The sequence below is a fragment of the Phacochoerus africanus genome, chromosome 2 (assembly GCF_016906955.1).
Source record: "Phacochoerus africanus isolate WHEZ1 chromosome 2, ROS_Pafr_v1, whole genome shotgun sequence".
NCBI classification, from domain to species: Eukaryota; Metazoa; Chordata; class Mammalia; order Artiodactyla; family Suidae; genus Phacochoerus; species Phacochoerus africanus.
In genome coordinates this window covers 256,133,058-256,160,213 of record NC_062545.1, presented here as the reverse complement: position 1 = coordinate 256,160,213, position 27,156 = coordinate 256,133,058, and the positions used below count along the sequence as shown (strand labels likewise).

Below are 27,156 nucleotides of genomic sequence, written 5' to 3'. Positions count from 1 at the left end.
AGCCTCTGGCTATTCCGAGAGTCTGCTTCCTTATGTGGAACAGAGCCGGGCTATCACACCAGACTCAGAGGACTAAGCTCGTGCTCTTCACGGCCAGCCCCAGAGAGGCATTTGATAAACTGGTAGCAATTATTAGTCTCCCCTTGTCTTAGAGAGAGGGAATCTGAGGTCCCAGAGCCTAAGGGAATTACTGAAGACCCAGTTTTAGAAACTCATGTGTCCTGGCCAAGGGTCTCTCCCCACCACTCGGGTCCTCGGGGGTCTAGACGGAGGGGGAGCAGGCTATGAGCCCCGCCACCAGAGGCCCTGCACCTGGGCCCGACCCACATGAGACCAGAGCTCACTGGTTCCCTCCCCAGCCCCTGGATGGGCTTGTGTGTGCCTCTGAGTAGGTCTGGCCAGGCCTGTGTTCCTAGGAAAGCGGGGGGTGCCAGTACCTCAAGGGAAGGGAGCCTCTGAAACAGGAAATCTCAGAAACCTGGGATACAGGGTGGCGAGTGAGAGGATTAGGACAGGAGATAAAGAGAGCCAGGTTACAGAAGGGACGCCAATGCCAGGCCGTGGGACCGTCCTGTGAGCGAGAGAATGACCCATGCAGAGCCCTAGGTATGAGTGCTCTGGGCAGGCCGTAGGGCAGGCGGAGGGCTGGGACTGGCTTCATACATGCCCTCATTCATTCTCCAGGCACTGAGTTAGACCCTGGGGTAGGGGTGGGGACAGCAGAGACCAAGTCAGACACAATCCCTGCCCTCAGCTGAGCAGAAAAACAGAGGCTGAACAACTGGCCTTAGTGAACGTGGTGAGTGGTCTGATGGAGGAAGTGCAGGCAGCCTCGGACACCCAAAAAGGCAGTTGTTACAACAGGTGAGGGTGAGAAGCACCCAGCCAAGACACCCCAGGGACCAGCCTGCTCACCCAGGGCCCTGGGTCCAGAGCGCTCGCCGCGGCTCTTCCCCTTCCACGGGGATCGTGTGTCTCCCATCCACCACTTCCTTGGCGTGGCTGGACCAGGGTTAATTCTGTGCGTGTTTCGCCTGCTAGAAGCACACAGGAAATGAACCAGGCCCTCTAAATGGAGCTGTTGTTTAGGATCTAATCAAATCCACTTCCCAATCCAATGCAGGGCTCGGAACAGGCTGGGAAAGGGTGCCAGGTATGACATGCAGAGGCCTGCTCACCCCAGCTATGTCCCCTAGGCTCTAGACCCCTGCCTGCTATGGAGGTTGGGGGTGGCAGCAGGCGCTGGAAGTGACTTGCCCAACGTCACACAGCTGCTAAATGTGGAGCCAGGTCAACTGACCCCAGCATCAACCTGCAGCTTTCACTGAGATGACTCATCACATCCACCACAGATGCCCGCTCCGCATCTGCCCTCAAAACCCACTTCCTGCACTGGGCTGGGCTGGGCTGGGCTGGGTTGGTGGAGGTAAGGGGTGAACTGGGGTTTGCCTCCATCTCAAAGTGGCCCTTACACAGGATTTTACAGAAAGAGCCCTGGACGTAAAGCCGGAAGACTCGGGGCTAGAATCCTCCCTCGATCACTTGCTAGGCGTGTGATCCCAGACTACCGCTTCTGGGGACCAAGTCTGAGAAAGGGCAGGAAAGTGCTCTGTGACATGGAAAGTTGTTGGAGAAAGAGAGAGGCTACTAGAATCCCACCTTCTCTCTTCTGGAATGGGGTTGCTCAGCTCTGTATGCTTCTGGGGCCCTGGCTTGATGCTGGCTTCCAGGAACCGCAGCTCAGCCTCAGGTCAGCTCTACAGGCCTGGCTTCTTGACACCCAGAAGCTGGAGCCACCACCCTGCCTCCGCCACTGGCTCAGGGGCCTCTAGGCTGTTCTCCTCCCCCGCCACCCCCACTGCGACAGGTTCAGCAAAGTCCAGGAGGATGCAGGCCACACCCCCTGGGGTGAGAGCTCTGGGATACTGGTCCCCACTTCACATTCGCTGGCTGGGTGACCTCGGGGGTAATACGTCTCTGGGCCTCCGTTGCCTTTGCTGTAACAGAGGATGCACTGGGAGGAGCCGACATCCACCCAGAGCCAGCGCACAAGCACTCCATAAACAGCAGCCACGACCACCACAGCACAGCCCGGCTTTGAATTCCCCTCCCTGGCTTTCCTCTGACGGAGCCAATGACCCTCTTCTCCGCTCCATCACCGGCCTCTCGGCCTGTGGTCTGTTCCTGGGAACCTGCTCCAGCCCTGCCCCCTTTCAGCCCCACACACTCCCCACCATGCACCGTCCACTCCCCAGGCAACCATCACCACATGCGCCATCTGGCCCCCAGACAACACCCAGTCCACCCATCCTTTCTCAGAATGTTCCAGGCTCTGTGGATACACCGGGGAATAAGAAAGACATAATCCTTGTCCTGGTGGAGCTTACAGGCTAGAGAATCAGACATGAATCAAGTCACCACCCAAAGAGACAGTTTGGAAAAAAAACTGTGATCCACAACGTGAGGAAAACTGCCAGGCCCTGTGAGAGAACAGAGGCGCGAGGGCGAAAGGCCCCCACTGTGGAAGGACACGGAGTCTGAAGTCTGCTCAGTGGGCACGGACGGGCTCACCAGGGAGCAGACAGCCTGAGGCTGGAGCCCAGACCCCGAGACGGAGACCTCCTGCGCATGTCCCACCGCGGCTCCCAGCTCCGCGCGCCCCACGCTGAACGCGTGACCTTCCCCCCAAGCCCATTCCTCCTCTCAGCGTCTCTGGGTCAAGGATGCCACCACCAGGTCCCCAAACAGGAGACCTGGGAATCAGTCTTTATTCATTGCCCCCCCCGCACCCCCCCAACCCCTGGCCAATCATAAAACCCTCCTGATTATCTCTCGTAAAATCTTAAGAATTTTTCCACTGGGGGAGGTTATGGGCGCGCAGGGACAGGAAGTATTGGGAACTCTATGTACTTTCCTCTCAAATGCCTAAAATGACTCTAAAAAATAAAGTTGATTAAAAGGGAAAAAAAAAAATCCACTCTCTCCATCTCCACTCACTACCACCTGCCTGAGGACCACGTCGTCTCCCACGGAGACGGATGCTGATCTCGCAGCTGAGGTCCGCACCCCTCTGGCTATTCCCTGCGCCATGCCAGGGGAGTCTGCTACATGCTAATCTGACCGCATCGTTCCTCTGCCTAAAACCTTGACCTGGCTCCCCAGTGCCCTCCAGATAAAGTCCAGGTTCTGTAGCCCTGGGAGATTCTGGCTTTGTCTTTCCCTCTAGCCTCACCTCTCCCCAGTCTGCATCTTAAGGGTTGATGATGAATGAATGAATGAATGAGTGGTCAATCCAAAGAACCTCACCGACCATCTAGGCTCTTATTATCTAAGTGTGACTCATGAACCTGCAGCAGCACCTGTACCTGGAAGCTCATAGGAAATACAGACTCTTGGGCCTCAATCCACACGTACTGGATCACATTTTACCAAGATCCCAGGTGATTAATTCGCATGCCAAAGTTGTAAAGTACTGATCCAGACTATGGGTTCTCAACAGAGAGGTATACTTCAGAATCACCCATGGCGCATTTAAAAATATGTCTATATCTGGGTCCAATTCCAGACCTTCTGGATAAGAGTCCCCGTGAGTAGGGCCCAGGCATCTTGCCGTTTTTCTTGACTCCCTAGAAAATTCTGGGGCGCAGCTTCAGTTAACAGATAAGGTACCTGAAGCCCAGAGAAGGAAGGTAATATACCCAAGGTCACACAACAGAATCAGGACTAGAATCCAGACCAGAACCTAGAGTGGGGACCAGTTTCAACACCGGGTGCTCCCTCTGTAACTGAGCCCACGCAGAAGAGGCACGACCTTGAGGAAAGAGGAGGAATTTGACTACAAACTGAAAATTGTGTCCCTAAAGATCCCACGATCTAGCTGATGGATCTATCGGGGGCTCAGGAAGGAAACACACCACAACAAGGAGCACACCCATTGTACTGAAAGCAATGCTGAGGCACGGAGGAGAAGCGGCGCACCCCTTCAGAACCTCTCAGAACACCGACATGCAGGGAAGAGGAATGCCTGAGGAGTGAGAAGAGGGGGAGCCCTCTTAGAGGCCTTCCCTGCTCTTGGCTTTCACCTGGCTGGGAGGACATGTCCCCAGACCTGACCTTTGGAACCTGCTGAGATGCCCACTTCCCACCTAGAAGCCCAGCAGGGGAAGCAGCTCCCGAGGTCTGAGGTTCTGGCACTGAGCCCCCCATTACCACCTGGCCAAGCCCCTTCCCCTCTCAGGTCCTCTATGTGCGTGGTGGGGGGGCCTGGACTTGCAGTCTCTGCTCCCCACCCCCAGCTCCACAGCCCCCTTCCACACCTCCAGCTTTCTTTTAATCAGGAAGTCATGCAAGCTGAGAGCAGAAGTTTCCCCAGCCTCTTCCTGCCCCTGTGCTGACTGATGCCTTCGTCACAGGGTGAGCACAGCCCATGGGCTTCTCCTGCTACACCCCAGGGCTCTCTGCTTAGGAACCAGTTCACCTGTGGGCTCCACCACCACCCTCTTCCCACCTGGCACCTCCTTCTCCCCCAATCCGTGTGAGCACGTGCACTGTCTCATTTCCCTGTTATCTTGACCTCAAGACCACTTCCTGTCCATCCCCTGGAGCCCAGTTAAATGCTCTCCATGATGCCCTGGCCAGGGTTCTGCTCTCCTGCCAATGCTGGGCCTGCCCAGCTCTCATGGCCCTGGCAGGCCCTGCTTTGGCTCATCAGATTGTGTGCCTGGCTTACTCACCTCACCCCCACCCCCACCCCCACCCCCACCCCCAGAGTTACTCAGCAAATACCTAAGGAGCCCTTGTGCCAGGGCCTATGCGGGCACTAGAGCCAAACAGTGGTAAGACACGTGCCTGAAGGCACTGGGTCTGGGGATCAGAGAACCAGGCAAGGGGCGGACAGCAACCTCCCACCCACCCTGTACCACCCCAGGGGGCTATGGAAGCACAGAGGCAGCAGGAGAGGCTGGGATGGCTCTTGGAGGAGATGTGGAAAGGGATGGGAGAGGATACCCAGGCCAAAGCAGAGACAGCACGGAACATTTGAGGAAGTGCAGGCGGTTCGATGGCGCAGAAGCAGAGCTGTGTCAAGGAATTCGGACTTTACCCTGAAAGCAGTGTTTACTTGGTGCTGTAAAGATAGGGAAGGTGGGGCTAGAGATGATAGAAACAGAAACCAAGGAAAAAGATGCGTGGAGAGGGCACGCAAGAAACCACTAACTGAGCATCTACTAGACAGCAGGCCCTGTGACAGCTACTCTACAGACACGCTCTCAAGTCCAGCAACATGATAAAGTCACTATCATTGGCCCCATTTTGCAAATGAGGAAACTGGGACTCCGAGAAGGTGAGTAACTTACACAAGATCAAAAACCCAGTAAGCAGAGGAGTCAGAATGGAAACCATGGCCTGCCTGGCTCTAAAGCCCTGCTCTCTCTCTGCTGTCCCGCCTCCTCTCCTGTTCCCTTCACTGCCTTTCCTCCCTCCTGCCCCGTCCCTGTCCTGGAAAGACGGTACCAAGCTCCCACCTGGCCAGGCCCCGTGCTAAGCAGTGTCCCTGCTCTTACTCCAAATTAGCGGAGATTGGGACGGGGTTGGGGAGGGGGTCTGACTTGCCTGGTGGAGGAGGGCTGGTACGGAATTATGGACACCTGAGGACCCTCCCAGGGATCCCCTTCATGAGTGGGTAGAGTCAGAAGCATGTGGCTTCTCCGTGATTCCTACACCAGGCTAATCAACGAAAAGGCTTGGCCAGGCTAGAAGGACCCCAGGGAAGGGCACAAAGAGCACTGGGGTCAAGAGACAGACTTGGAATCAGGCAGGCCTACGTTGAATGTCACTTCCTCACCATGTGGCTGAGTCAATGCCACTCCCTGGCAGGGATGCTAAAGGGCAGGAGGCAGGACGCAGGACCTGGGGCACAAGAGTGCTCAGCCCGTGGCCATGGCCATGACCTTCCTCTGGACTCCTCGACTCTCCCGCGTGACCGGGCACCGCAGACCAACCCTCAAATCTCAGGCTTCACTCAAGTAACATCTTGGAGAATGGGAGCGCTTTCAGAGCCAAGGGGGGGTGCGTTGAAGCCAATTTCTGGTGAAGAACTGGGGTCTGGAGACAGACAAAACCAGGTTCGAATCCGGGCCCTGCCACCTCCTTGCTCAGAGCCCTTTTGCGGGCTGTTTAACCTCTTCAAGGCTCAATGTTCTTATCTGTAAAATGGTAACGGAGGTAGCAGGTGTTCAATCCCACAGCACTGTTGGGCGACCATCCAGATAGAGAGTCCTGGCTCACAGCAGGTGCTCAATAAACACTTGCAGTTCCTTCTCCCATCGTGGTCATCACCATCAGTCCCCTCCCCTGCATTCCACTCCAGGAGAAGGTCCTTGATACACTCTGACCACAAGGGAGGCACTATTATCTGTGCACTTCAGGGGAGGAAACCGAGGCTCATCCCAAAGGCCTGGAAGCTTGGGGTGCAGGGAGCCGAGAGTGAGCTCAGCTTCCCCTAGGCTGGTCAGGCTGGTTCACCGTGTGGCCCCAGGCCAAGGGACTCCCCTCACTCGGCTGCATTCTCCCGGACAAGGTCTGTCCAGCTCTGAATCTCAGCCAGCCTGGGAAGGTCTGTTCGTTCTCAGGGCCCCAAGGTGTGGCCAGGATCCTTGTGGGTGCACCAAGGGTGGGGGAAGCAGAAAGCACTTCCTTTCCAGAGACACACCCGCCAGCTTGTCTGTCTGCTCCAGTTCCTAAAATAGTCCTCCTTTAGGGCCTGCAGGGCTGGGGGCACGGGGAGGGGGCGTTGAGTGGGGAGCGGGGAAGCCGTTCCACTCGAGGACACGAGAACGTATCTCCGGCCACTGGACTCAGCTACAAACCCGCAGCCAAAGTTCACCCTCCAAAGGCCCAGGCACGCTGCTACCTCCACCACTGCCTCCCCGAAGCAGACTCGCTCTGTCTCAGCTGAGGGGTGACGCCAAGGCCGGGTCTGTCTAGGATGACAGTCTGTTCCACACTCATCCTCCCGTCAGGGGACCACCGCTCACCTCCCTCACATGAACCCGAGCGTATTCCCCTCCTGCTTCAAAGCCCTCCCTCCCTCTGGGATGGTCCCAGCTGCTTGCCCTGTGGGTTCTGCCCCTGCAGGTGGACCTCTCCACCACACCATCGCCCCTCGCTTCCAGCCTGGCTGAATTATTCGTCGCTCCCCAAACAAACGCTACTCTTTCGGCACCTCGCAACCTAGGCTCGCAGCCCTTCCTCCCTGGAACATAACATGCTCCCCTCCTTTGTCCACCCAGAGAAACTCCTCCTCATCTTTCAAAACTCAGCTCAGCCACACATGCATTGCTCCTCAATTTCTGACAAAGGCGATAATGACAGTGAGAAAGAATGATCTTTTTAACAAGTGTTTTTTAACAAATCGATGTTCATCCAGAGAGAATGAGTCTGGACCGCTACTTTCACCCGACGTAAGAATCTATTTCAAGTGGATTTTAGAGTCAAGCATGAAACATAAAACGATAAAGCATCCAGAAGACAACACAGGAGAATATACCTACAAGCTGGTAACAGGCAAAGAAATGGGATTCAACAAGCATTCTCCACAGAAACAAAGGCCAGACAAGTTGGACTGCATTAAGATGAAGAATTTCTTTTTTTTTCTTTTTTCTTTTTCTTTTTTTTTTTTTGTCTTTTCTAGATCCTCACCCATGGCATATGGAAGTTCCCAGGCTAGGGGTCTAATCGGAGCTGTAGCCGCCGGCCTGCGCCAGAGCCACAGCAACGCAGGATCCCAGCTGTGTCTGCAACCTACACCACAGCCCATGGCAACGCCAGAGCCTTAACCCACTGAGCGAGGCCAGGGATCGAACCTGCAACTCCATGGTTCCTAGTCAGATTCGTTAACCACTGAGCCACAACGGGAACTCCAAGAACTTCTTTAGAAGATACCCTGAAAAGAGTGAAAAGGCAAGCCACAGAGTGGGAGATACGTGTGATGTGCATATCCAACAACTGACGTATTTACAGAATATGTTTTAAAGCTCCCACAAATCACTAAGAAAAAGACAGACAGTCCAAGAGAAAACTGGGGAAAAGACTTGAACAGGTACTTCACAAAGAGATTATCCAAACAGCCAATCAGCATATGAAAAGGTGCAAAACCTCATTAGTCAGCAAGGAAATGCAAATGAAAACCACAATTAGATATCACAAGAGCTCATACCAATTATGCTGGCGAGGACATGGGGCAACAAGTGCTCTCCTACACTGCTTGAAGAGTAGAAAATATGCAATGGAATCTACTAAAGCTAATTATATACGACTTTATGACACAGCAATTGCAAACCTTAGGTATTTACCCGACAGAAAAGTATATTTGAGTGCATCAGAAGACATGTGTGAGAATATTCATAGCCGTACTATTCATGATCACCTCAACCGGCAACAATCCAAATGTCCATCAGTGACAGATTGGATAGACAGAAGGGATAAATTGTGGCACGTACATTCACGGGACGAACTAGCACACAGCAATGGGGGTGAACAAAATAAAACTGCAAATTTCAATGTTATTATTGATGGATCTCACCATCAAAATGCTGATCCAAGGAAGTCAGCATAAAAGAATACATATTCAATGATTCCACGTATGCAAAATTCAAACAGGCAACGCTAACCAGTGAGACACGTCAGGTCGAGGGTTACCTCTGAGGTGGTAGTGACTGAGGGGGTGGGTGGCCAGGGGGCAGGGGAGCTTCCCAGGGTACTAGAGTGTTCTATATCTTGACCTGGAGTTTGTTCACTTTGTGAAAATTCATTGGCTACTTACTTCTACCCTTGCTATAAGTGTTTTCTATTTCAATTTAAAGGTTTATTTAAAAAGCAAACAAAAGTCCTCCTTCCAGGGTCTGATAACACATTCCAACTCGCCTCCTGTCCCTCCCACACCGCACCCCGAAAAGCTGCTGCACCACCTCACATCTGGCTATGTGTCAGACCCCATGCCGAGCTCCTCGCTTCACCTACATCAACTCATTCAATTACAGCCACCAGTAAGGGCAGGTGACGGGGCAGCCCCACTGCCCCCACGACCACTCAGTGTCAGTATGCACGCCGTCCTCTGGACACATATCACCTCAGTACCCCCAGGAGGCTGGACCCCTGCCTGAGGAAATCCAAGCATGGAGAGGTCCTGTCCGGTGTCCTGCCCAATGGCACCCAACTGCAAAGTGGGAGAGCCTGCCCTTAAGTCCAGAGCCCAGACACCTGAACCCATTACACGGCCTCCTCTGAGCTAAAAAGCATGCAGCCCGTGGATACACACAGGAGATTTCTCTGGCCAGGCAGGCATCATGCCTGTACCCCAGAGGAGACAAGTGCCTTCGACAGATAAATGTCTATGCATCCAGATTCAGCCTCACCTCCTGCAGGTAGTTTCACTGAGGCTCCCAGACTGGGTTGGAAACTTTTCCCTCCTGCAGTCTCCCCATCAAAGCTGTCTTGTTAGCATCCATTACATGTCCATTACATGTCCACCCCGGTACTAGATTAAAGACGGGACCTTTTGTATCTGTATCTCCAGCACCTGGCCGGTGCATGGTGCATGGCAGGTATTTGACAACGTGGAGGGAGGGAAGGGGGCGGGGAGGAGGGAGGCAGAGAAAGCAATTACAGAGCCATTCTTTGAATCAACTGGGAACTTCATTAATGGAGGTCTGGGTACCGAAGGCTTCGGTGCTCTGGGTGACATCAGTTACAACCCCTGACTTGAGGACCGGGACAGCCATGCCATCTTCCCTTTCATGGTCCTCCCCATGGCTGTCTCCAGCCTTTCAAGGTTGTAGTCAGCCATTTAGCTCCTCGAGGCTCTGCCCTGCTCTCTCTCTGCCTTTCCTTGTGTCCCCTACCCTCTGCCACTGTTTCCAGTGTCTGAATTCTGCTATTTGCCCGGGGCAAATAGGTAACCAAGGACACCAGAGTCCTGGCTACGTGGGGGAGAGTGTGCCCGGTTCCAGGTAACTTACTGCACCCCACCCCTTTATAAGTTGGGAGCCGCTGACAGTTTTCCTGCAGAAGCCTGAGCCCCAGGGCCAGGTGCACGCAAGCCGGCCCAGGGCAGGGGGAGAGCCCAGAAGCCCTGGGCCATCTGCGGTCGAGGGCATGCCTGGCAGCTCTCCACACATCTGGAGCAATGACCCAGGCCCATTGCCAAAGGAACAGGGCCTCCTGGGACCCTTTCCCTTTTCCTCTGCACCCGGAAGCGCCAATCTCTCCAGTGGCTGATGGCCCCATCAGCCCTCTCCCCAGTCCTGACCCCACCCAGCTGGTCGTGCAGCCAAAGGTGGTAGCTCCCTGGGGCTGGCCCGCTGTGAGTGGCTCCAGCCTCTCCAGGCTTAGCGGGCTGAGCCATAAGCAGCCTTATTTACCCCTGGGAGAAATGATGGTTTTCCCTGAGCAATGACATCTTGGAAACGGCCTGGCTCCACAAACAACAACAACGAACCTCCCAGCCGCAGCCTCAGCCTGGGCTCCAGCTTCCATGAGAAGGCTTCTGGCCAGAAGTGCCTAAGGAACAGGTTGGGGGCCATTCCCGGAGAAGCGGGACCCTGGCCTAGACCAGTGACTCTCAGAACCCAGCGAGAGCATCTGCAGACAACAGAGGCGTCTCTGAATGGCTACAAGGGGCCTGGCAACCCCTGGTTCAGTCCCTGGTTGCTCCAAAGAGGAAACCGAGCCGGAGCAAAAAGCAGACTTGCCAGAGATCATCCAGTGAGCAGGGACCTGAGTGTGCCTCAGTCCCCAGGCTACTGGAAAGGCCAGGGGGGCTTTCACTACTGCACACGCTGCTTTTTCAGAGGACAGCTGGGTTCTAGCCAGTAAGTGTGAGGGTCCTGGAAAGGAACATGTCACTAAGGGAGTCCAAAAAAGGGGAGCATCAAGATGAAAGCCAGGTACCCTGAGTCACCCAACTGTTGTGATGGAGAGTCCTGGGCAGAGGACCTGGAGACCTGGGCCTTGTCGCTGCTGTGCTGCTAAGTGGCATGTAATCTCAGGCCAGTCCTTCTTCTCCTGCTTGAGTTCCCTATGTGTCCAGAAGGCAAACACACAGCCATTCTATGGCCTTGGGAGACTAAACGGGAAGAAGTTCTAAGGGCCCCCAGGAACCTAGCAGAGCCGGGGCATTCCTGCCTCAGCTGTGCCTGCTCTGGGGTAGCCAGGCAGAGAACCACACGTCCCCAGCCCCCCAACCTACCTCCCCTGTTGGCCACATCCCAACGGGGCCCAATCTGAACCCCAAGCTGCTGTAGTCTGAGCAAAGGACCAGGAACACGGTGTTCGAACCAGCTGGGGCTGCCCCTCCCACCCTCTGTGACCCAGGCCATGTGGATGGCATACTACCCATCCCAGCACAACACCTAAGTGGGCTTTTCTGGTGGCCTCGGCTAGGCTGAAACCAAGGTTCTCCCTGCCTCATCTCCTAACAAATCCCATCCCCAACCCCTTGGCCCTAGGGAAGCAACCCTGGCATGCAGAAATGAGGGCCCCTCCAAAGGGACTCCTGGCCAGGCCTCACACTGGTAATGCCCACTGTCTGCCAGGAAGAGCTTGGCGATGAGCAGGAAGAGCTGACGTGCTTGGCAGAGCTTGTCCTCAAGGAAACCCATCCTAGCCCTCTCCTACCATGTCCTGGCCCCAGGCTAGGCCCTTGGGACCAGGGATGATGAAGGCCCAGGGCCCACACTAACAGGACATGAAGCAAGCACAGTGGGGACCACCCCCAGTGGACAGCCAGATTCCACCTGGAATATCTGCTCTGGTCGTGGAAGCCTGGGTAGGGTTGAGACCTGGACAGGAGAGAAGAGGTGGGCTTCTGGGCAGCGGAAACAGCACGGGCCAAGGCAAGAAAGCAAGGGGGTGGGGTGGCTTCACGGTTACCAAACACTGAGAGTCAGAAATCCCATCGTCAACCATCTCTGGTTCGCAGCCCTGGAGACTTTCCAACAGGGGGTCACTCACCTCAGCGGCCCCCATCTTCACCATCCCCTGGCCGCAGCAAATGCAGGCTGGGCCCAGAGTGGCCCCTGCTGTGGAACTTGGCTCCCTGAAGGGCCCGCCCTGGGCTTAGCCGTGCCACGTGCTCGGGCTGGGGAAGAGGGGAGGTGCCCCTTGGCTGGGCGCGGAGGACTCCAGGGGCCCTTGTGGAAACTTTGACTGTGGCCGCAGTGCCCTGGCTGGGATCCCGCGGGCATTGGCGGGGAAGGCACTGCAGCTCCTTCCTTCCAGGAGATATACCCATTCCCACTGCCTCAAGAGGGGAGCCAGAGAGTCCCCAGCTGGAAGGCTTGAGGGCAGCAAGAGGGGTGGCAAGTTTGTGGTGAGGGGCTGGTGGCCCTGTACTTAGCTGGGCATCTCAAGCCAGGAGCTCCAGATTCAGAGCTGAATTTCATAGTGGAGGTCGGGGTAATGGCACCCACAGCTCTTGTCCTCACTGACCCAGGAGGCAGACATCCTCCATCCTGGTCCTGGCCAGAGACCTGCTCTGTGCACTTGGACACAGCCCCTCCCCTCTGGACTCAGGCTCTCCCTCAGCCCTGAGGTCCCAAAGCACGAGGGTTCTTCCTGGAAACCTCAGGACAAAAGTAGAGATGCGGGGCCTCCAAGTTGATAGAAGAATGGGCCTCCGTGCACTCACAGTGCCTCGCTCTGCAGGGTGAGCGTGTCCCTAACAATTACCCCATTCCTTACTGTTCTCAGCTGGAGCCAAGGGAGCAGGTGCAGGACTTTTCCCAAAGGGCTCGGGAGGCAGAGCATCTCTGCCTGTCCCTCCAGTGGACATGTCAGCAGAAGCTTCAGCGATCACATGCAAGCCCCTCACGGCTGAGACCAGCCCCCAAGACCACCTCCTTCCCCAACATGGAACTAGGCAAGAACGGCAAACCCGGTGCCTTGTGTGCGGTCGGCATCCTGGCATGATCGCTGGCTGAGCACTCCCTCCCCGTGCCGTGTCCTGACTTCTGGTCACCAAACACTCCTTTTTCTCGGAAAGAAAAGCCGCTGACCAGCCTGGAAGTGGGAGCAGCACACAGTGGAAACATGCCCCTAGCCCTGCGGGGCCCCCAGCCCCTGAGACAGACACACACACACACACACACACACACACACACACACACACAGAGGACTATCTCAGAGGAGAACACACATGGTTTGGTTATAACATGCCTACCAATGGCTGCCCTAAGGAAGAAACAATAGAAACAGGGGCATGGGGTGGCCTGGACAAGAGCCCCCCACCCACCGCACACACACCCTGGCACCGAGGCACCTACCCAGCACACTCCGGCAGGGACCCAGGGACTCCTGGCGGCGGCTCCTGCCAGCCCGCCCGCCCCGGTCCCCACCCGGCTTCTCCCGCAGGCGGGCAGGCGGGCGGGCGGCCGCAGCTGTGGCAGCTCCTGGCGGCCGTGTCAAGCGGCTGCCTTCCCCAGACAGAGCTCCTTTGTGTCAGCAGAGCTATTTATGGACTTACCCAAGTTCCCCAGGGGAGCAATACCTGCTGGGAAAAGCAGAACCAAATGACCAGGTTCCACCTCCCACATCTAGGTAGCGTTTTCAAAACCCTTGCATCACTCGTCCCTCCTCCTTTTTCTTCCTCCCCCTCCTCCTCTTTGCCCTCCTCCTCTTCCTCCTCCTCCTCCTCCAGCGCCCTTTCCAAACACACACCCCGTCCAGCCGGCTGCCGCCACTCTGGAGAGAGGCTGGATTTCCTTCTTCCACCAAATAGAAAACTCTGTGATTTCCCAAGACACTTTCATCTGAGGAAGAGTCCAGGATGTCTTGAGGAAGAGTCCTCGGCCACCCCGTCCTTCAGCCTGCAAGGGGCCCGGCCAGCTCCTGGGTTACAGGCTCACATGGCCGAGCCCTGGCTCCCCTGTCGCCTGTGCCCAAGGACCCTGGCTCCCCTCCAGCCCCCATCAAGTGCTGCTCTGGACGGAGAGGCGTCCATCGCTCACAGCGGCATTCCCTGGCACTGGGATCCCAAGCGGGCTACACCCCACCCTCGTCCCGAGGGCTCCCCCAGCTGGGGCAGCGCAACCACTGGTCACAGCTCCCCCCCCCCCCCCCGCAGGAGGCAGCCAATCACCAAGGCTTCCCAGGCACACCCTCACCCCCACACTGCTCTCATCCCAGTGGGTGGCTGCAGTTTAACCCCGGGTCCTGTGTCCTGCAGACACGCACTGACTCCAAGAATGCCACCGCCCCCGGTGCGGGGTGGGGGAGTGGCTGCTTCAGTCACCTCCTCGCAGCGCCATCCAGCGCAGCCCGACACACGTGTTTTTATTTAGTGCTTTTGTGTGCCAAATCTGGGGAATCAGAGAGGGACAGAGAGTATGATGGCTCAGAGGAGCAGTTAGGCTCACAAGTGAGGGAGGCATCCCTAACAGAGGGACCTGGGGGTGGGGTGGGGGGAGCGGTAGGCAGAGGAAGTGCACTAGCCTAGGAGGCCAGGGTCCCCAGTTCAGGTTCGAGCTCCAGCCCTGGTTGGCTGGGTATCCCAAGCAAGTCCCTGCCCATCTCTGAGCCTGGGTTTCATTACCTGTAAAATGGGCCTGACCACCCTCGACCTGCCCACCTGTGGGATTAACACAGGATTCAGTGACCTTGAGGCCAGGCACTGTTCTGAGAACTTGGCCTTCATTAACTCATTTAATCCTCATTGGCACCTTATGAGGCAGGGGCTAGTATGACCCTCTTTATAGGTCCAACTCCAAGGTGCCCACATGGAACAGTGCCCGCCACTGTCTTGCCAGCACAAAGCTGTTTGACGCTGCGGCAATGGCTGCTGCAGTTGGTTGCCTGATACCAACAGACGCACCCTGGGCTGTGCCTGGAGCCCAGGGTGGGGGTGTCCATCCCACAGTCGGTGCCAACCTGAAAAGGCTGCTCACTGGAGCAGCAGGCACCCTGGATGTCGACCCACGAAAAACGGGGCAGGAGGAGCACCTGCCCGCCTTTCCTACCTCATGCCACCTCAGCGACCCTGGTTGTCCCTCGGCCTCTTATTGTCCCTGTAGCAGCCTCACTGTCTCTGAATGTCGGCCTCTGACTGTCACCCTGATCCTGTCTCTGTTTCTGCCCCTCACACGTACAAGCGTAGTCACGCATGCGGACATAAGAAAACATCCTTTATTAGAGTCAGCTCAGAGCAGCCCTCATCTGAGCTGGGAACTCACACCCCAGTCAATGCTCTGTCTTGTCCCTGGGGGCAGAGCCAAGGCCGTCTTTGCAGGGCCCAAGAACCTTCCAGATTGGAAGGCTATCACTTTTTTTTTTTTTTTTGTCTTTTTAGGGCCATACCCACGGCATATGGAGGTTCCCAGGCTAGGTCGAATTGGAGCTGTAGCCCCCAGCCTATGCCACAGCCACAGCAATGCCAGATTCAAGCCTGAAACAGCTCCCGGCAAGGCTGGATCCTTAACCCATTGAGCGAGGTCAGGGATTAAACTGTGTCCTCATGGATGCTAGTGAGATTCGTTTCCAATGAGCCACAAGAGGAACTCCGGAAGGCTGTGATCCTGCAGGTTCCTGGGAAGCAGGGCCCACTCTTGTCCTGGGAAACTAAGGAGGTGAGTCTCAGGAGATGGCCAGTTCCAATGGCGGCGCTGGCCAATTCCCAGGATGGAATTTCGGGTGCTTGGGATAGGATTTCTTAGGGTGGAGAGCCTGAATATGGGGTTCCTTGAGATGAGAGGAGTCCTTGAGTTCAGACAGGTCCTCACTTCTCAATCAAGAGAAAGTTCTGGAGCACCAACTACATGCTAGACTCTGCACTGGGCCCTGAGAATGGGGTGAACAGGCACACCAGGGCCCTGCACTCACCAAGCTGACAGCTCAGTGAGGGAGACCGATATCAGGCACCCGGTGAGACTAGTGAGCCCGTGATTAGCACTGTGCCACGACGGGCAGAGCAGCCCTGCCAACCCAGGGCACTGGGTCCGAGCAGATCCAGAAAGCATTGTCAATGCTCTGGACCATAAGGATAACGAGAGAAGGGTCCAGCAGTTAGTACCCCGAGGCCCAGGACCTGGCCAGGCCAGGATAGAAGAGCATCTCGGGCCTGGGAAGACCGGGAAGCCACTCCCCCCTGCCTTGCCACAGCTCCAGACACAAAGTGACAAAGCATGTGGACCCTCCCATGTACAGCCTGGAGCAGGATGGGAAAGTCACCATCAGTCAGGCTATCTAAACTGGAAGGGCCCCTAGAGATCTTTCACTCCCATTCCCTATCTACAGCCAGTGAAACTAACGCCCAGAGAGGGTAAGTGACTTTTCCAAGGAAACAGAGCAACCGAGACCAGGGATTGCTGACTCCCAACTCAGTGCCTTTGTCACATTCCAGTGCTTCTCAGAGTGATGTAAACGACGGTGCTATTAGGTACAGGAGGAATGGAAACCCAGGGAACAACCAGATCCAGGTGGCCTACAGGCCACAGGATCAGCCCCTGGGTGCTCAGGGCCTGGGCCCCACTTGTTGATCCACACAGTTTATTTAGTACATACATATGTGACATATAGCATGCGTCAAGTGTTCAAAGCACTTCACAGTTAGCAACTCAGGAAATCTTCATAAACCTATGAGATATGACATCTGACGCCCCCATTTTACGGATAGGTAAACAGAGGCAGAGAGATTATGAAACCTGCTCAAGGTCATCAGTTAAGTGCCAAGCTACAGATCAAACCCAGTCCACTGTGCCCCAGAGCACTGCACAGGGCAGCCCATGGAACAGAGCCCTCCGGCTACTTACTGAGAGCCGGCTGGCTCTCCAGCCCAACTATGCAGGCAAAAACCTCACTGTTCAGACAAGCTGGCAGCAGCTCTCAGGGCTAAGACCAGGGAGGGTTAGCAGGGAGCCAGTATGCATGCACCTCCCACTTTAAGAGGGGCAGCACCCCCAGGAAGAGCCCCGGGCTACAGAGAGGCCCCTCAGGAGATGCAGCCACAGTAGGGTACAGCCCTGACGCCCTGGTCAGGCCGCTGTCCTGCAGCCACACCACAGCAAGGCTCCCCTGCCTTCCCTCACTGCCTCCACTGCATTAAGCCCAGTACACCCGGACTTGCGCAGGCAAGACCCCGCCATGAGCCCCACACAGATGGAAACCCACCCACCTTCCTTCCTCAGACAAATCCTACCTGGGGGAGGCTGAGCCTTGGTGATGCCCTCCTCCAAAAAGGTGGGCCCTTGCCAAAGGCTACTGAATGAGCTTCCCTGTCCTGGCTTCTGATCCAAAGTCCACTGGGATTTTATTCTGCAGTGGGGAGGAGGGGGACGCCACTAGGGCAGAAATTGGGCATGAAGCCAGGGAGAGGCGTGGTCCTAGGAATGCCAGAGCACATGACACACTAAGACCTCTCTAGCCCCCGCCAGCAGCTGCTCTGGCTTTCACTGTCTTGGACAATGAAAGAGCCAGGCCTGTGCTTGGGGTGATGAAACCCTGGGCCGGGATGCACTGGCCTCTCCTTCTACAGAGCCCTGCCCCTGCCCCGACCTGTTACAGAGGAGGGTGGTGGCCCTGGGCCCCCCTGTGGAACTGTGGCAGTATCTGTATATGCCCCTCCAGCCCACGCTGTGAATCTGCTAACCCGTTTAGGAAGTTCCCTGGGCCTTGACGCATTGGGTCTCATACCCTTGGCTTGGGAATCTACAGACTCCATGCAGAAAGGCCATCCCCATGGATGAGTGGGCCAAGAAACACGTATTGGTTATTTCGAAAACTACTGAATCTCTATTACGGGCTGGAGCCCATGCTCGGAACTGTGAACACATCGAGGCAAGCATCCTGCACCTAGGATCTGACTGGGAGGGTGGGCACAGCTGACCCGGGCACCGAGGCTTCAAGAAGGAACTGATCTGCTGTGTTCCGGCCTCTATGACCCTAACACCAGGGCAGAGGACACACTCTCCCACCGCCTTGCTAAGGGCATGCTCCTGGCTCTTCCTAGGAGCACCTGCTTTGTTCTTGGGCACACATGCTGCTAGTGGTGGGGTGGGACCAGGCAGAGCAGGTATCCACACTCAAGTTCAAATTCACAGGAAGTTCCGGCCTGTGGTCTGCAGAACCCAGGGCGGGTCCCTTCCCTCTTACTGGTCTCTGTCTTCTATCCCTAAAATGAGTCCGGAGATGAGTGTCCAGGAGGACCCCTAGTTCCATTCCTCGCCTTCAAGAGTCAGTCGTAGGCCCCACTAGGTCCTCTTACTAAAGGATCGGGTTGTGTCCGTGGTATTTAGAAAGGGCACAGACTTTACAGCCCCAACCCCAAATCTGAGTGTGTGTCATCTTGGGCAAGTCGCTTTAATGTCTCCGAGTCTCGGTTTCCTCATCTGTAAAATGGAGCTGTTACCATCTGCCTCAGTGGGCTGCGTGGGAGGCTAAGTGGGGTAGGGTATGTGGAGGGCCTGGCGCAAGGCGAGGGTTCGATAATTAAGAGCCACCACTGTGGTTGTATTGTCACTGGTGCTGCTACCATCTGCAGAAGGACAGAACTGACCTTGAGAGGGTTGGTGAAAAGAGCGATGTTAAATGTGAACTTGCGGACGGTCTCAGAGACGAGGGCCTAACATGGTGGCCAACTGGACCAAGAGCGGATCGTCACTAACTTTATTGAGCAACAGGCGACCACCACGCTCTCCATCTTACAGAAGGGAAAGTTAAGGTACAGAAAGCTTACATGGCAAAAGCAGTGGCAAAATCGGCAGCATGGCACCTCGGTGTGTGTTCTTAACCGCAATGTCCTGTCCTAACTCGTGTTCCCCAAATGTCTCTGCCCTGGCCATCTGCCTCTTCCCAGCAACCTTGGGCACCAAGGACAATCCCCGGTCTGCTCATGGGGGTTGTCGCTCCCAACCAGAGCAAGTGGAAGCCCACACACAGCAAAAGCCCGGAGACAAACCTCCCCCCGGTGAGCTGGTCCTGAGAACGGTCCCTGGCTGGCTTTTGTCCCCAGCCAGAGCCACACATCACAGTCACCTCAGCAAGCATCAGCCTGACCTTGGGTGGCTGGAGCGGCGTGGGGTGCCAAGAGCCATGACCATCTCCTTGCCTGGTTCCAGGCCAACCAGCCACACGCTGGCCTGAGATGTGAGGCTTTTGAAAGCAATCCTCGACCTACTGCGCTTGTGCCAGCTCCAAGGTCAGGCTATCCTGATGACCGGAGTTCCTGGGAAGTGTTCGGCACAGAGGTGGCGGCCAGCCCTGGGACCTGGGCCGCGAGACACAGTTCATCCCTGGACTCCCCCAAGTCCACCTCCTTTTTGCCTTGTTAAGCTTAAGCCCAAGTCACCTACGTCACCAAAATAGAGGGTCAGCATGTGAAAGACTGGACTGAAATGCTGGCTTTGCTGCCTCTTTCTGCAAAACCTAAGGCAAGGCCAGTCCCCTCCCTGGGCCTCAATGTTCCTGTCTCTAAAATGGGTGCTGGGGTTGGATGAGATGGGTGCCACTCAGCATGTGGTCTGCAGAATGTACTAGTTCACAAACTGCTTGTTACTGGTTTACGATGAGATAAGTAGCAAAATCAAGAGTGTCTGGAGACTTCGGTAGCAACTTGACATTGCCACGACATTCAAGTGCAAGGCAGTAGATCGGTCTGATTAAGTAGGTACAAGGCTGGTTCAGGCATCATTTTTTGGTTTGCTTTTTGTTTTCTGGGTTTGTTTGTTTGTTTGTCTTTTTGTTGTTGTTGTTTGTCTTTTTAGGGCCACACCTGCAGCATATGGAAGTTCCCAGGTTAAGGGTTGAATTGGAGCTACAGCTGCCAGCCTATGCCACAGCCACAGCAACTCAGGATCCGAGCCACATCTGTGACCTGCACCACAGCTCACGGCAATGCCGGATCCTTAACCCACTGAGCGAGGCCAGGGATCGAACCTGCGTCCTCATGGAACCTAATCAGTTTCATTTCCGCTGAGCCACGACGGGAACTCCCAGTTCAGGTGTTGTTAAAGCAGCATGAGATATAATATACACTGTGTGTATTAACAAAAGTATAAGGCTCTTCACAGCAGGTGATTTAGGAAGCCTTGATCTAAATGCCCTCGTTTCTATGAGAACTCATTAACCAGGCCTCTATCACAGCACTTCACACCTGCAGTGGGCTCAGGATCCTGCCACACCATCGGTTCCCCCTCCCCTTCTCCCAGCTTACAGAATGGCACCATCCATTCCGTTTGCCTGAACCAGGCTCCTGGGCGTCATCCCTCTCCAAACACCCCTCCCATCCCATTAGTCACCAGATCTTGCAGACCCCACCTCATCCACATCATGCAGGTCTTTCATCCCTCTCCACCCCTGCTGCCTCCACCCTAGTCCAAGGCACCAACACCTCGCCCCAGGCTGAGGGCCACAGCCTCCGGATGCTCCCTGCCTCTTGCCTTGCCGTCCTCCACGCCACTGAGCGTCCTAAGACACACACTGAACACACAGCTCCCAGTGCCCTAGGACACAGGTGAGACTCCTTACACAGCCTCTCAGACCCTGAACACCCCTCCAGCCTCCTCTCATGCTTCGTTCCCCTTCCTCCCACCTCCACTCACACTGGTCTGCCTTAAGGTCTTCACCTAGAGTATCCTTCCTACATCCCAGGTCCTGCTCCTTGCCTCAGACACCCTCCTATTGGCCCTGCCCAGATTCCCCCGGGAGGTGCTCTCATTGGGCCTCTTCTCACACATGTCACCTTTCCATTATATGCTGTTCATAATTCAGTCGGTGTCTGTCTTTCCCGCAATTGGTCTCCCGCCACACTAGACGACTGGCTCTATGGGGATGGGAGTGCTGGTTGATGAGCCACAAAGTAGAGGACACCTGAGAAGTTGCCTGGCCTGCCTCTCTTCGTCCTTCTTTGCCATCTGAGGAAACACCCTTCCTTCCCTCACTCTCCAACCAGGTGGCTCACATGGAACTGACCCATCTCCCACTCCAGGGATGGCCAGGTGAGCCAAGCCCCAGCCCGTCACTTTATCCCATCCTAACCGTCTTCAGTGACGGGGATAGGCATTCATCCTACTTCAACCAGAAAGACTCAGACCCAGGCATATTGTTGAAATGACCCAAGGAGTCAAACTGTAAGGCCATCACCCTGGTACTTCCAGCAGCTATCTGCCAACACGAAGGGAATGAGCCAACACATAAGCAGGTAGAGCCAGCAGATACAGCAGTGAGGCCAGTTCTTGGTGACCTGAATCCAGCTATGCCTGAAGGCTACCCTCCTAAATCCAATAAATGCCATTTCCTGGCTGAAGCTCATTTGAGTTGGGTTCTCATCGCTTGCAACTAGAAGATCCTTGTGACTAATATGTACTGTATCATCTGTACTTAGCACAGGGTCGGACATAAATAGGTACTATGAAATTATTTTTTCATTCACAGAGTCATTCAACAAACATTCAGCAGTGAGAAGGTGACCAAGGCTGCTCTATAAGAGGAGTCATCTTGGCTGCTGTGTAGAGAGGTGACTAAAGGGACAGAAGTAGGAATGGGGAGCTCCACCAGGAGACCATACAGAAGTCCCAGGGACAGAGATGAGGCATAAAAATTGTGGCTGAACAGAGGAAGGGGAGGGCGGCAGAGATTCCCGACTCTAAATTCACTGGGGAAACTTTGATGGTCCCTGCTCCTTTCTGGTCCTCAGTTTCCCAACTGGATTCAGCTCCATCAATCTAGCATCCCCATGTTTTTTCCCTGGTTAGAGAGTCCCCACCTATCAACACTCAAACTTTCATGGAAGGTACTGAGGTCAGGGTCAAGGTTAGGGATGGGGGTTGGATTTGACAGGAAGGGAGTATAGTGTATTAGCTAAGAACACAGGTTCTAGAACCAGACGCCTGGGTTTGGATCGTGGCCTACACCTCCTAGCTGTGAGCCTTTGTACAATCTACTTAACCTCTCTGCTCCTTTATTTCCTCATCTATAAAATGCAAACACTAACCACAGTGTTGAGCAGATTACATACTATACCAGAAGGAAAGCGCACTTGATAAATATTAAGTGGTATTATTATTATCATTATTTGTAGTAGGAAATCCAGAAAGAGGAAATTTTAAAACCCAGAAAATACATTATTCCAAAAATTAATAGAAAGTCTCAATGAACAACAACAACAAAAAAAGAAATTTGAAAATAAAATTTCCCTAGACTAAGGGAAGACATGGGTCTTCAGACTGCAAGGGCTTACTGAGTTAGGACCAGGAAAAATAACCAGAAGAGAACAAACAGTTAGAAATAATCCGGTGAACTTTCTAAATTCCAAAGACTGGAAGGAGAAACCCTGCTTGTTTCCATAAAGAAACATGAGTGAATCAAGCAAGTACTGTGCTTCTCACCACCCCAAACGCTGGGACAACACAGCCCTTCTCTCAGGTTTCTGCGGAAGAAGGACTATTAGCCTAGAATTCTCTGCTCAGGCAAAGGATGACTCAAACATGAGGGCAAATATTTTCAGACTTACAAAGACTCAGAAAATATGCCACCCACAGATCCCTTCTGAAAAAATTACTCAGGAAGCTCTCCAGACCGAAAAGGATCAACATCAAGAAGTCAAGAAGAAGATACTGTGGGATACAAGCGACTGGCAAGCAAGGAAGCCAGAAACATGTATACACTTAACTACATCATTGAGAAGTTAAATGCAATTTTAAGTAAATGATGCTTAAAACATAATAGAACCAATGTTCAAAAACAGTAACCATCAGAAACAAAAATTTCATACAATTTCAGTAATACCTAGGAGTCATGGAGGCAAGCGAAGAGAAGTAGAGGACAGCTGATGCGCTTCGTGTGGGTTGTAGGAGCGAAGGACACACTAGATCTGGTGTCATTTTTTTTTTTTTTTTTTTTTGCTATTTCTTGGGTCGCTCTCGCGGCATATGGAGGTTCCCAGGCTAGGGGTCCAATCGGAGCCACAGCTGCCAGCCTACACCAGAGCCACAGCAACGCAGGATCCGAGCCGCATTCTGCAACCTACACCACAGCTCACGGCAACGCTGGATCGTCAACCCACTGAGCAAGGGCAGGGACCAAACCGCAACCTCATGGTTCCTAGTTGGATTCGTTAACCATTGCTCCACAACAGGAACTCCTGGTGTCATTCTTGATACTGAAATATGTATGTGAAAATGATAAGGGTAAAATCACCAGCAGACTAGAACTAGGGTCTATAACTTCAGAGGAAATTTTGCAGAAGAATGATGGGAGGTCAGCCTTGGGACGTTTAATCCTACTAAAATATATTCTGAAGCTACACTGATTGTCTCAACCTGATGTAGGAATAGACAGATTAATGAGGGAAACAAGAAAATTCAAAAATCAACTCACCAAAGTGTGAGGATTTTGTCTATGATAAGCGAGCAAAGGACGGATGATTCAAAAAACTAGGTTTAGAAGAATTCCTGTCGCGGCTCAGCAGATACGAACCAGACAGGATGCAGGTTTGATCCCTGGCCTCGCTCAGTAGGTTAAGGATCCAGCATTGCCCTGAGCTGTGGTGTAGGTTGAAGATGCAGCTCTTATCTGGAGTTGCTGTGGCTGTGGCATAGGCCAGCAGCTGCAGCTCCAATTCGACCACTAGCCAGGGAACTTCCACATGCTGCACATGCAGCCCTAAAAATAAAACAACAACAACAAAACAACTAGGTTTAGAAAAACTGGTCAACCACTGGGTGAAAAAATTAGTAAGAATTCCATCTAACAACAGATACTAGATTAAGTGCAGTTGAATTAAAAATATGAATATAAAACATAAAGGTTAAAATTACTTGAATAAGATATAAAAGAATATTCATTATCAATCTTGGAGAGGAAAAGCCCTCAGCAAGTACAGCCCCCAACCCTAAAAAACAGACTTGATGACAAAAATATTTGGATATATCAGAATTCCCATCATGGCTCAGGGGAAACAAATCTGACTAGCATCCATGAGGATAAAGGTTCAATTCCTGGCCTCGCTCAGTGGGTTAAAGATCCGGCACTGCCATGAGCTGTGGTGTAGGTCACAGATGCGGCTCGGATCCCAAGTTGCTGTGGCTGTGGTGTAGGCCAGCAGCTATAGCTCCAATTGGACCTCTAGCTTGGGAACCTCCATATGCCACGGATGTGGCCCTTAAAGGACAAGAAAGGAGGGAAGGAAGGAAGGAAGGAAGGGAGGAAGGGAGGAAGGGAGGAAGGGAGGAAGGGAGGAAGGAAGAAAAAGAAAGAAGGAAAAGGAAATTTGGTATAAAAAACTTAACTTCTGTATGATAAAAGATGGTATAAAGTTAAAAGATAAATCATAAACTAAAAAAATATTTGTAACCTATATAATAAGCAAATGGTTAATATTCTAATATTACAAATAAAACAAATGCCCTGGTAGAAAACTGGGCAACTGATATGAACTGATGAGCCAAAGAAAAAGAAATATAAATGACTAATAAATGTAAAAAGAAGCCCAACCTCACTAATCATCAAATGATTGTAAATTAAAATGAGTATAAATTTCTCTTTCTCATTCTAACAAAGAATTTATTTCATTTCTTTTCTTTTTTTCTTTTTTTTTTCCGCTTTTTAGGGCTGCACCTGTGGCATATGGAGGTTCCCAGGCTAGGGGTCAAATCAGAGCTACAGCTGCCAGCCTATGACACAGCCACAGCAACTTGGGATCTGAGCCACATCTGCAACCTACGGCCATGCCGGGTCCCTAACCCACTGAGCGAGGCCAGGGATCCAACCTGCAACCTCACGGTTCCTAGTTGGATTCGTATCCACTGCACCACGATGGGAACACCTCTAATAAAAAATTAAAAGAACAACAACATCGACTATCAGGTAAGGTATAGCAACACAGGTAATTTCATCCACAGTTGTGTAAATTGTACATTTACTTAACCTCTCTTTTCCTTTGTTTTCTCATCTGTAGAATGGAGATAATAGCAACGGTGTTGGGCAGACTGCCTGTTTAAACACAAGGAAACATTTGGAGACCACTCTGATAGTGTGTGTCACACTCTCCCCGACAGAAAAATGCAGCAAGATGTGACATACAGAACATTCTTAGGATGTTTAAGCAGCATTGCTCACAAGGTCAAAACAGTGGAAACAACCTGTTTGCACACCAATATGGGCACAGTTAAAAAATCGTGGCCCACTGGCTACTAAAAAGAAAGAGGACTGATGTGAAAGATTTATAAATGAGGTTTTGTGTTTTTTTGTTTTTTTGTTTTTTGTCTTTTTGCCTTTTGTAGGGCCACTCCCGCTGCATATGGAGTTCCCAGGCTAGGGGACTAATTGGAGCTGTAGCCACCAGCCTATGCCAGAGCCACAGCAAGGCAAGATCCGAGCCACGTCTGCAACCTACACCACAGCTCATGGCAACGCTGGATCCTTAACCCACTGAGCAAAGCCAGGGATCGATGGTTGCTAGTCAGATTCATTAACCACTGCACCACGATGGGAACTCCATAAATGAGTTTTTTAAAATGTTATAGAAACTTTGGTGTAATATGACACTGTCTAGTAAAATAAAGCAGCATATGTCCATATATACATATGAAAAATATTTGGAAAAACACACCAAACTTACAGCAGTGGCTATCAAGGCAGAAAGGGCTTGCAGAGTGGGAGATTTTATTTATTTATTTTATTCAGTTCCATAATGTTTAAGATTTATTTGAACCAGTTTTATATAAGCATATCATCAAGGAACAGATATAATGCAAATAAATAAATATTCCTATTTGTAATCTAAATACAAATTTGCAATTTCCTCAAAGAAATTTAACAGCAAAGACCTATAAGGAAAACATCTTTTTTCCAAAACTTTACTTCAGAAATCTTTAAAAAAGATCTGCCTAAATGAAGAGACATAATCCTATTCCTGGGTGGGAAGACAGTACTGTATAGGCCTCAACACTCCTCCTTTTTATGTATATTTTTAAATATAATTACAATGGGAGTTCCTGTCGTGGCTCAGTGGTTAACGAACCCAACTAGGAACCATGAGGTTGCAGGTTCGATCCTTGGCCTCGCTCAGTGGGTTAAGGATCCAGCATTGCCATGAGCTGTGGTGTAGGTAGCAGATGCGGCTTGGATCCCACATTGCTGTGGCTGTGGTGTAGGCTGGCAGCTACAGCTCTGATTAGACCCCTAGCCTGGGAACCTCCATATACCGTGGGTGCAGCCATTGAAAAGACAAACAAACAAACAATATATATATAGATATATAGATATAAATTACAATGGATATCTCAATGAGATTTGGGGGAAGGGGCAGGTAGGAAGTGAGGACTGAATAAAATTACACTGAATTTCATTGGGAATAAATATATGAGAATAGGATCTTTTAAAAAAGTAATGAGAGGATACTTATCCTAACATAATGTACAAATATTGGAGCAAATAACTGCTTGGAAAAAAAATGAAAAGAATTCTTGCTCAGTCTATAAACCAAAGTAAATTCCAGAGAGACTAAAATGTTGAAAGTTGGAAAGTACAACCATAAAGTTCAAGGTGTGGGGGAAGCGAAAGCTATATATTCCTGGGGTGGAGACCACACGCTGAAGGCAAAAAACACTTTTTAAAAAATTATGTACATGGTATCTGTCATCAGAAAAACGCAATTCAAAACCATAATGAGATGCTACTTCACACCCACAAGGATAGCTAATAACTGTACCAAATGGGAAAACAACAAGCGTTAGAGAGCATGTAGGGAAACTGGAATCCCTCTATCCTGATGATGCGAAGGTGCAATCATGAAGGTACTTTGGAAGAGTGTCTAGCAGTTGCTCAAATAGTTAAACAGAGAGCTACCATTTGACCCAGGGATTCCGCTCCTAGGTATATACTCAAAGGAAATGAAAACACATGTCCACACAAATACTCATACACAAACATTTATGGCAGCATTATTCATAATAGCCCAAAGGAGGAACCAACCCAAATGGTTTTGTTTGTTCATTTGGTTTTTTAGGGCAGCATATGAAAGTTCCCAGGCTACGGGTCAAATCAGAGCTGCAGCTGCCAGCCATGCCACAGCCACAGCAATGTGGGATCTGAGCCCCATCTGCAACCTACACCATAGCTCACGGCAACACGGGATCCTTAATCCACTGAGGCCAGAGATTGAACCCACAT

General features: G+C 52.5%; 1 protein-coding gene across 10 annotated transcripts in view; it reads right to left on the bottom strand.

Moving 5' to 3' along the window:
- The window catches only part of RGS3 (regulator of G protein signaling 3), a 133,504-nt gene that overhangs the window by 21,515 nt on the left and 84,833 nt on the right, over nucleotides 1-27,156 (bottom strand). Inside the window, exons 1-2 of one of the 10 annotated variants that reach the window (XM_047768212.1) lie at nucleotides 13,714-14,035; nucleotides 13,520-13,543 (exon numbers count right to left, since the gene is read on the bottom strand). The exons of 5 other annotated variants lie outside the window; for them this stretch is intronic. The gene's annotated coding sequence lies outside the window, so the exon portion shown is untranslated. 4 more of the 10 variants (XM_047768213.1, XM_047768209.1, XM_047768210.1 and 1 more) reach the window with 4 other exon arrangements.